The sequence below is a fragment of the Orcinus orca genome, unplaced genomic scaffold (genome assembly GCF_937001465.1).
Source record: "Orcinus orca unplaced genomic scaffold, mOrcOrc1.1 scaffold_57, whole genome shotgun sequence".
Classification (NCBI taxonomy): Eukaryota; Metazoa; Chordata; class Mammalia; order Artiodactyla; family Delphinidae; genus Orcinus; species Orcinus orca.
The window spans coordinates 1435895-1446619 of NW_026044129.1; the positions used below are offsets into that span (position 1 = coordinate 1435895).

At 44.3% G+C, this 10725-nt stretch overlaps 1 long non-coding RNA gene across 1 annotated transcript in view; it reads right to left on the bottom strand.

Moving 5' to 3' along the window:
- Positions 1-10454, bottom strand: part of LOC125963371 (uncharacterized) — a 1420724-nt gene extending 1410270 nt beyond the window's left edge. Inside the window, exon 1 of the long non-coding RNA XR_007475246.1 lies at positions 10408-10454. This is a non-coding gene — a long non-coding RNA (uncharacterized LOC125963371). The remainder of the gene's footprint in view (positions 1-10407) is intronic.
- Positions 10455-10725: the final 271 nt, after the last annotated feature.

Genomic DNA, 10725 nt, shown 5'->3' on the forward strand with positions numbered 1-10725 from the left:
GGAAAAAACGCATACGCCCTTTTTGGCCAAGTGCATCATTGTCGACGTTTTGCCGCTTTTCCTATGCTTTAAATGCAATTCCAGTGTACCTCCTGAAATTGGTTTCCTGCAGTTCTGCCCCGCTTTCAAGTCCTCTTGGCAGCCTTACTTCAGTATATTTTTGGACAATAGCTGTCATTTATAACTCTGCAGGTTTGTGAATTACAGTGCCCCTGAGCTCCTCTCTTCAACTCGCTTTCTTGTGAGCTGGCCGCAACACCGCAGGATTGCTTCAGGCCCTAATCTGGTTCCGGCACGGCACGCTGAGCCTTTGGTTAATTCCTCTTCCTGGTGGGAAATGAGAGTTAAATTTGCCCGTCCAGACACCTCCAGCTAGTCTCTCATTGGTTCTCCCTATTCCTGTTCATCTTCCGCAGAAATTGCAAACTGGGCCAAACAGGAGGTTAAAGGCACTGACTCTCCAAGTCGGGAGAGTGTTAGTAAAGCGTCTGGAATGTTGCACCCGAGTACCAGGGGACGAGAACTGAGACATATTGGAACACGTCTCCCGATCACACGGTTGATCATACTCTGGGTTCCACATGCATGATTTAGCTGAAGGAAGAATCCCTTAAACCTGGAGAGTTGAGACCCGTGGAATGGGTACCATGCAATATGACTTCAAAGGGTCTTCATTTGCTCACCGAACCTCTCCAATCCTATCACTGCTGCGTTTATGCCCCTGTACACACGCTTGATTCTCTTTCGGAGGCATAGTGATCCATAGGTTTTAAGATACTTACTAGTCAGGTACATTCTTAGGCGTTTAACATGGGGTGTTGAGTCCATTTCGTTGAGCAAGGAGTAGCTCTTGTCTATTACATATTTGGCTTAAGGAACTTTATCTGTGCTCATTTCAATCTCTGGTTTTATGCAGCACCCCAACTCACCTTTCCCCTTAAGCAAGCATAAGTTGGTTTTCTAAATTTGAGACCCTGTTCTGTTTTGTAATCCAGTTCCTGTGTAGCCAAGTTTACATTCCGTGTATTAGTGATATCTTATGATGTTTCTTTTTCTGTGTGACTTATTTCAGTTAGAATCATCATACCTGAATCCACTCATTATGCTGCTATGGGCCTGATGACATAGATTTCATTGCTGAGTGATATTGCATTGTACGTAAGTACCACAACTTCTTTATCCATTTTTCACTTTCTGTGATATTGAACTTGTCCCGTAAACGAGTTTCTTGTAAACAGAGCCGTCCCAAACTTTGGGGTGGCTGTGTCTTTTTGATTTTAATTTCCCTAAGCTATAGGGCCATAAGTGGAAGTGCCCTAGGCTCTGTTGCTTTGTTTTTTAGATGTTTCAGGAAACACCATACACTTCTCCCGAGTGGCTGCTGGCAATATACATCCCGCCCATCAGCAAAACAAGGCTCCCAGTTCTCCATGGCCTGTCCTGCCTTTCTGGATTTTACACTTTTTTCAGTTGGCCCTTTTGACCGGGGGGAAGTGAGACTTCATTGTAGTGCAGATTTCCTTTGCAAGCTTGCTTGGTTGGCCAAAAAGTGCGTATGCGTTTTTTCCTGAATATATTCAGGAAAAAACGCATACGCCCTTTTTGGCCAAGTGCATCATTGTCGACGTTTTGCCGCTTTTCCTATGCTTTAAATGCAATTCCAGTGTACCTCCTGAAATTGGTTTCCTGCAGTTCTGCCCCGCTTTCAAGTCCTCTTGGCAGCCTTACTTCAGTATATTTTTGGACGATAGCTGTCATTTATAACTCTGCAGGTTTGTGAATTACAGTGCCCCTGAGCTCCTCTCTTCAACTCGCTTTCTTGTGAGCTGGCCGCAACACCGCAGGATTGCTTCAGGCCCTAATCTGGTTCCGGCACGGCACGCTGAGCCTTTGGTTAATTCCTCTTCCTGGTGGGAAATGAGAGTTAAATTTGCCCGTCCAGACACCTCCAGCTAGTCTCTCATTGGTTCTCCCTATTCCTGTTCATCTTCCGCAGAAATTGCAAACTGGGCCAAACAGGAGGTTAAAGGCACTGACTCTCCAAGTCGGGAGAGTGTTAGTAAAGCGTCTGGAATGTTGCACCCGAGTACCAGGGGACGAGAACTGAGACATATTGGAACACGTCTCCCGATCACACGGTTGATCATACTCTGGGTTCCACATGCATGATTTAGCTGAAGGAAGAATCCCTTAAACCTGGAGAGTTGAGAGCCGTGGAATGGGTACCATGCAATATGATTTCAAAGGGTCTTCATTTGCTCACCGAACCTCTCCAATCCTATCACTGCTGCGTTTATGCCCCTGTACACACGCTTGATTCTCTTTCGGAGGCATAGTGATCCATAGGTTTTAAGATACTTACTAGTCAGGTACATTCTTAGGCGTTTAACATGGGGTGTTGAGTCCATTTCGTTGAGCAAGGAGTAGCTCTTGTCTATTACATATTTGGCTTAAGGAACTTTATCTGTGCTCATTTCAATCTCTGGTTTTATGCAGCACCCCAACTCACCTTTCCCCTTAAGCAAGCATAAGTTGGTTTTCTAAATTTCAGACCCTGTTCTGTTTTGTAATCCAGTTCCTGTGTAGCCAAGTTTACATTCCGTGTATTAGTGATATCTTATGATGTTTCTTTTTCTGTGTGACTTATTTCAGTTAGAATCATCATACCTGAATCCACTCATTATGCTGCTATGGGCCTGATGACATAGATTTCATTGCTGAGTGATATTGCATTGTACGTAAGTACCACAACTTCTTTATCCATTTTTCACTTTCTGTGATATTGAACTTGTCCCGTAAACGAGTTTCTTGTAAACAGAGCCGTCCCAAACTTTGGGGTGGCTGTGTCTTTTTGATTTTAATTTCCCTAAGCTATAGGGCCATAAGTGGAAGTGCCCTAGGCTCTGTTGCTTTGTTTTTTAGATGTTTCAGGAAACACCATACACTTCTCCCGAGTGGCTGCTGGCAATATACATCCCGCCCATCAGCAAAACAAGGCTCCCAGTTCTCCATGGCCTGTCCTGCCTTTCTGGATTTTACACTTTTTTCAGTTGGCCCTTTTGACCGGGGGGAAGTGAGACTTCATTGTAGTGCAGATTTCCTTTGCAAGCTTGCTTGCTTGGCCAAAAAGGGCTTATGCGTTTTTTCCTGAATATATTCAGGAAAAAACGCATAAGCCCTTTTTGGCCAAGTGCATCATTGTCGACGTTTTGCCTCTTTTCCTATGCTTTAAATGCAATTCCAGTGTACCTCCTGAAATTGGTTTCCTGCAGTTCTGCCCCGCTTTCAAGTCCTCTTGGCAGCCTTACTTCAGTATATTTTTGGACGATAGCTGTCATTTATAACTCTGCAGGTTTGTGAATTACAGTGCCCCTGAGCTCCTCTCTTCAACTCGCTTTCTTGTGAGCTGGCCGCAACACCGCAGGATTGCTTCAGGCCCTAATCTGGTTCCGGCACGGCACGCTGAGCCTTTGGTTAATTCCTCTTCCTGGTGGGAAATGAGAGTTAAATTTGCCCGTCCAGACACCTCCAGCTAGTCTCTCATTGGTTCTCCCTATTCCTGTTCATCTTCCGCAGAAATTGCAAACTGGGCCAAACAGGAGGTTAAAGGCACTGACTCTCCAAGTCGGGAGAGTGTTAGTAAAGCGTCTGGAATGTTGCACCCGAGTACCAGGGGACGAGAACTGAGACATATTGGAACACGTCTCCCGATCACACGGTTGATCATACTCTGGGTTCCACATGCATGATTTAGCTGAAGGAAGAATCCCTTAAACCTGGAGAGTTGAGAGCCGTGGAATGGGTACCATGCAATATGATTTCAAAGGGTCTTCATTTGCTCACCGAACCTCTCCAATCCTATCACTGCTGCGTTTATGCCCCTGTACACACGCTTGATTCTCTTTCGGAGACATAGTGATCCATAGGTTTTAAGATACTTACGAGTCAGGTACATTCTTAGGCGTTTAATATGGGGTGTTGAGTCCATTTCGTTGAGCAAGGAGTAGCTCTTGTCTATTACATATTTGGCTTAAGGAACTTTATCTGTGCTCATTTCAATCTCTGGTTTTATGCAGCACCCCAACTCACCTTTCCCCTTAAGCAAGCATAAGTTGGTTTTCTAAATTTGAGACCCTGTTCTGTTTTGTAATCCAGTTCCTGTGTAGCCAAGTTTACATTCCGTGTATTAGTGATATCTTATGATGTTTCTTTTTCTGTGTGACTTATTTCAGTTAGAATCATCATACCTGAATCCACTCATTATGCTGCTATGGGCCTGATGACATAGATTTCATTGCTGAGTGATATTGCATTGTACGTAAGTACCACAACTTCTTTATCCATTTTTCACTTTCTGTGATATTGAACTTGTCCCGTAAACGAGTTTCTTGTAAACAGAGCCGTCCCAAACTTTGGGGTGGCTGTGTCTTTTTGATTTTAATTTCCCTAAGCTATAGGGCCATAAGTGGAAGTGCCCTAGGCTCTGTTGCTTTGTTTTTTAGATGTTTCAGGAAACACCATACACTTCTCCCGAGTGGCTGCTGGCAATATACATCCTGCCCATCAGCAAAACAAGGCTCCCAGTTCTCCATGGCCTGTCCTGCCTTTCTGGATTTTACACTTTTTTCAGTTGGCCCTTTTGACCAGGGGGAAGTGAGACTTCATTGTAGTGCAGATTTCCTTTGCAAGCTTGCTTGCTTGGCCAAAAAGGGCTTATGCGTTTTTTCCTGAATATATTCAGGAAAAAACGCATAAGCCCTTTTTGGCCAAGTGCATCATTGTCGACGTTTTGCCTCTTTTCCTATGCTTTAAATGCAATTCCAGTGTACCTCCTGAAATTGGTTTCCTGCAGTTCTGCCCCGCTTTCAAGTCCTCTTGGCAGCCTTACTTCAGTATATTTTTGGACGATAGCTGTCATTTATAACTCTGCAGGTTTGTGAATTACAGTGTCCCTGAGCTCCTCTCTTCAACTCGCTTCTTGTGAGCTGGCCGCAACACCGCAGGATTGCTTCAGGCCCTAATCTGGTTCCGGCACGGCATGCTGAGCCTTTGGTTAATTCCTCTTCCTGGTGGGAAATGAGAGTTAAATTTGCCCGTCCAGACACCTCCAGCTAGTCTCTCATTGGTTCTCCCTATTCCTGTTCATCTTCCGCAGAAATTGCAAACTGGGCCAAACAGGAGGTTAAAGGCACTGACTCTCCAAGTCGGGAGAGTGTTAGTAAAGCGTCTGGAATGTTGCACCCGAGTACCAGGGGACGAGAACTGAGACATATTGGAACACGTCTCCCGATCACACGGTTGATCATACTATGGGTTCCACATGCATATTTTAGCTGAAGGAAGAATCCCTTAAACCTGGAGAGTTGAGACCCGTGGAATGGGTACCATGCAATATGACTTCAAAGGGTCTTCATTTGCTCACCGAACCTCTCCAATCCTATCACTGTTGCGTTTATGCCCCTGTACACATGCTTGATTCTCTTTCGGAGACATAGTGATCCATAGGTTTTAAGATACTTACTAGTCAGTTACATTCTTACGCGTTTAATATGGGGTGTTGAGTCCATTTCGTTGAGCAAGGAGTAGCTCTTGTCTATTACATATTTGGCTTAAGGAACTTTATCTGTGCTCATTTCAATCTCTGGTTTTATGCAGCACCCCAACTCACCTTTCCCCTTAAGCAAGCATAAGTTGGTTTTCTAAATTTCAGACCCTGTTCTGTTTTTTAATCCAGTTCCTGTGTAGCCAAGTTTACATTCCGTGTATTAGTGATATCTTATGATGTTTCTTTTTCTGTGTGACTTATTTCAGTTAGAATCATCATACCTGAATCCACTCATTATGCTGCTATGGGCCTGATGACATAGATTTCATTGCTGAGTGATATTGCATTGTACGTAAGCACCACAACTTCTTTATCCATTTTTCACTTTCTGTGATATTGAACTTGTCCCGTAAACGAGTTTCATGTAAACAGAGCCGTCCCAAACTTTGGGGTGGCTGTGTCTTTTTGATTTTAATTTCCCTAAGCTATAGGGCCATAAGTGGAAGTGCCCTAGGCTCTGTTGCTTTGTTTTTTAGATGTTTCAGGAAACACCATACACTTCTCCCGAGTGGCTGTTGGCAATATACATCCCACCCATCAGCAAAAGAAGGCTCCCAGTTCTCCATGGCCTGTCCTGCCTTTCTGGATTTTACACTTTTTTCAGTTGGCCCTTTTGACCGGGGGGAAGTGAGACTTCATTGTAGTGCAGATTTCCTTTGCAAGCTTGCTTGGTTGGCCAAAAAGGGCGTATGCGTTTTTTCCTGAATATATTCAGGAAAAAACGCATACGCCCTTTTTGGCCAAGTGCATCATTGTCGACGTTTTGCCGCTTTTCCTATGCTTTAAATGCAATTCCAGTGTACCTCCTGAAATTGGTTTCCTGCAGTTCTGCCCCGCTTTCAAGTCCTCTTGGCAGCCTTACTTCAGTATATTTTTGGACGATAGCTGTCATTTATAACTCTGCAGGTTTGTGAATTACAGTGCCCCTGAGCTCCTCTCTTCAACTCGCTTTCTTGTGAGCTGGCCGCAACACCGCAGGATTGCTTCAGGCCCTAATCTGGTTCCGGCACGGCACGCTGAGCCTTTGGTTAATTCCTCTTCCTGGTGGGAAATGAGAGTTAAATTTGCCCGTCCAGACACCTCCAGCTAGTCTCTCATTGGTTCTCCCTATTCCTGTTCATCTTCCGCAGAAATTGCAAACTGGGCCAAACAGGAGGTTAAAGGCACTGACTCTCCAAGTCGGGAGAGTGTTAGTAAAGCGTCTGGAATGTTGCACCCGAGTACCAGGGGACGAGAACTGAGACATATTGGAACACGTCTCCCGATCACACGGTTGATCATACTCTGGGTTCCACATGCATGATTTAGCTGAAGGAAGAATCCCATAAACCTGGAGATTTGAGACCCGTGGAATGGGTACCACGCAATATGACTTCAAAGGGTCTTCATTTGCTCACCGAACCTCTCCAATCCTATCACTGCTGCGTTTATGCCCCTGTACACACGCTTGATTCTCTTTCGGAGACATAGTGATCCATAGGTTTTAAGATACTTACTAGTCAGGTACATTCTTAGGTGTTTAATATGGGGTGTTGAGTCCATTTCGTTGAGCAAGGAGTAGCTCTTGTCTATTACATATTTGGCTTAAGGAACTTTATCTGTGCTCATTTCAATCTCTGGTTTTATGCAGCACCCCAACTCACCTTTCCCCTTAAGCAAGCATAAGTTGGTTTTCTAAATTTGAGACCCTGTTCTGTTTTGTAATCCAGTTCCTGTGTAGCCAAGTTTACATTCCGTGTATTAGTGATATCTTATGATGTTTCTTTTTCTGTGTGACTTATTTCAGTTAGAATCATCATACCTGAATCCACTCATTATGCTGCTATGGGCCTGATGACATAGATTTCATTGCTGAGTGATATTGCATTGTACGTAAGTACCATAACTTCTTTATCCATTTTTCACTTTCTGTGATATTGAACTTGTCCCGTAAACGAGTTTCTTGTAAACAGAGCCGTCCCAAACTTTGGGGTGGCTGTGTCTTTTTGATTTTAATTTCCCTAAGCTATAGGGCCATAAGTGGAAGTGCCCTAGGCTCTGTTGCTTTGTTTTTTAGATGTTTCAGGAAACACCATACACTTCTCCCGAGTGGCTGTTGGCAGTATACATCCCGCCCATCAGCATAACAAGGCTCCCAGTTCTCCATGGCCTGTCCTGCCTTTCTGGATTTTACACTTTTTTCAGTTGGCCCTTTTGACCGGGGGGAAGTGAGACTTCATTGTAGTGCAGATTTCCTTTGCAAGCTTGCTTGCTTGGCCAAAAAGGGCTTATGCGTTTTTTCCTGAATATATTCAGGAAAAAACGCATAAGCCCTTTTTGGCCAAGTGCATCATTGTCGACGTTTTGCCTCTTTTCCTATGCTTTAAATGCAATTCCAGTGTACCTCCTGAAATTGGTTTCCTGCAGTTCTGCCCCGCTTTCAAGTCCTCTTGGCAGCCTTACTTCAGTATATTTTTGGACGATAGCTGTCATTTATAACTCTGCAGGTTTGTGAATTACAGTGCCCCTGAGCTCCTCTCTTCAACTCGCTTTCTTGTGAGCTGCCCGCAACACCGCAGGATTGCTTCAGGCCCTAATCTGGTTCCGGCACGGCACACTGAGCCTTTGGTTAATTCCTCTTCCTGGTGGGAAATGAGAGTTAAATTTGCCCGTCCAGACACCTCCAGCTAGTCTCTCATTGGTTCTCCCTATTCCTGTTCATCTTCTGCAGAAATTGCAAACTGGGCCAAACAGGAGGTTAAAGGCACTGACTCTCCAAGTCGGGAGAGTGTTAGTAAAGCGTCTGGAATGTTGCACCCGAGTACCAGGGGACGAGAACTGAGACATATTGGAACACGTCTCCCGATCACACGGTTGATCATACTCTGGGTTCCACATGCATGATTTAGCTGAAGGAAGAATCCCTTAAACCTGGAGAGTTGAGACCCGTGGAATGGGTACCATGCAATATGACTTCAAAGGGTCTTCATTTGCTCACCGAACCTCTCCAATCCTATCACTGCTGCGTTTATGCCCCTGTACACACGCTTGATTCTCTTTCGGAGACATAGTGATCCATAGGTTTTAAGATACTTACTAGTCAGGTACATTCTTAGGCGTTTAATATGGGGTGTTGAGTCCATTTCGTTGAGCAAGGAGTAGCTCTTGTCTATTACATATTTGGCTTAAGGAACTTTATCTGTGCTCATTTCAATCTCTGGTTTTATGCAGCACCCCAACTCACCTTTCCCCTTAAGCAAGCATAAGTTGGTTTTCTAAATTTCAGACCCTGTTCTGTTTTTTAATCCAGTTCCTGTGTAGCCAAGTTTACATTCCGTGTATTAGTGATATCTTATGATGTTTCTTTTTCTGTGTGACTTATTTCAGTTAGAATCATCATACCTGAATCCACTCATTATGCTGCTATGGGCCTGATGACATAGATTTCATTGCTGAGTGATATTGCATTGTACGTAAGTACCACAACTTCTTTATCCATTTTTCACTTTCTGTGATATTGAACTTGTCCCGTAAACGAGTTTCTTGTAAACAGAGCCGTCCCAAACTTTGGGGTGGCTGTGTCTTTTTGATTTTAATTTCCCTAAGCTATAGGGCCATAAGTGGAAGTGCCCTAGGCTCTGTTGCTTTGTTTTTTAGATGTTTCAGGAAACACCATACACTTCTCCCGAGTGGCTGTTGGCAATATACATCCCGCCCATCAGCATAACAAGGCTCCCAGTTCTCCATGGCCTGTCCTGCCTTTCTGGATTTTACACTTTTTTCAGTTGGCCCTTTTGACCGGGGGGAAGTGAGACTTCATTTTAGTGCAGATTCCTTTGCAAGCTTGCTTGGTTGGCCAGAAAGGGCGTATGCGTTTTTTCCTGAATATATTCAGGAAAAAACGCATACGCCCTTTTTGGCCAAGTGCATCATTGTCCACGTTTTGCCTCTTTTCCTATGCTTTAAATGCAATTCCAGTGTACCTCCTGAAATTGGTTTCCTGCAGTTCTGCCCCGCTTTCAAGTCCTCTTGGCAGCCTTACTTCAGTATATTTTTGGACGATAGGTGTCATTTATAACTCTGCAGGTTTGTGAATTACAGTGCCCCTGAGCTCCTTTCTTCAACTCGCTTTCTTGTGAGCTGGCCGCAACACCGCAGGATTGCTTCAGGCCCTAATCTGGTTCCGGCACGGCACGCTGAGCCTTTGGTTAATTCCTCTTCCTGGTGGGAAATGAGAGTTAAATTTGCCCGTCCAGACACCTCCAGCTAGTCTCTCATTGGTTCTCCCTATTCCTGTTCATCTTCCGCAGAAATTGCAAACTGGGCCAAACAGGAGGTTAAAGGCACTGACTCTCCAAGTCGGGAGAGTGTTAGTAAAGCGTCTGCAATGTTGCACCCGAGTACCAGGGGACGAGAACTGAGACATATTGGAACACGTCTCCCGATCACACGGTTGATCATACTCTGGGTTCCACATGCATGATTTAGCTGAAGGAAGAATCCCTTAAACCTGGAGAGTTGAGACCCGTGGAATGGGTACCATGCAATATGACTTCAAAGGGTCTTCATTTGCTCACCGAACCTCTCCAATCCTATCACTGCTGCGTTTATGCCCCTGTACACACGCTTGATGCTCTTTCGGAGACATAGCGATCCATAGGTTTTAAGATACTTACTAGTCAGGTACATTCTTAGGCGTTTAATATGGGGTGTTGAGTCCATTTTGTTGAGCAAGGAGTATTTCTTGTCTATTATATATTTAGCTTAAGGAACTTTATCTGTGCTCATTTCAATCTCTGTTTTTATGCAGCACCCCAACTCACCTTTACCCTTAAGCAAGCATAAGTTGGTTTTCTAAATTTGAGACCCTGTTCTCTTTTGTAATCCAGTTCCTGTGTAGCCAAGTTTACATTCCGTGTATTAGTGATATCTTATGATGTTTCTTTTTCTGTGTGACTTATTTCAGATAGAATCATCATACCTGAATCCACTCATTATGCTGCTACGGGCCTGATGACATAGATTTCATTGCTGAGTGATATTGCATTGTACGTAAGTACCACAACTGCTTTATGCATTTTTCACTTTCTGTGATATTGAACTTGTCCCGTAAACGAGTTTCTTGTAAACAGAGCCGTCCC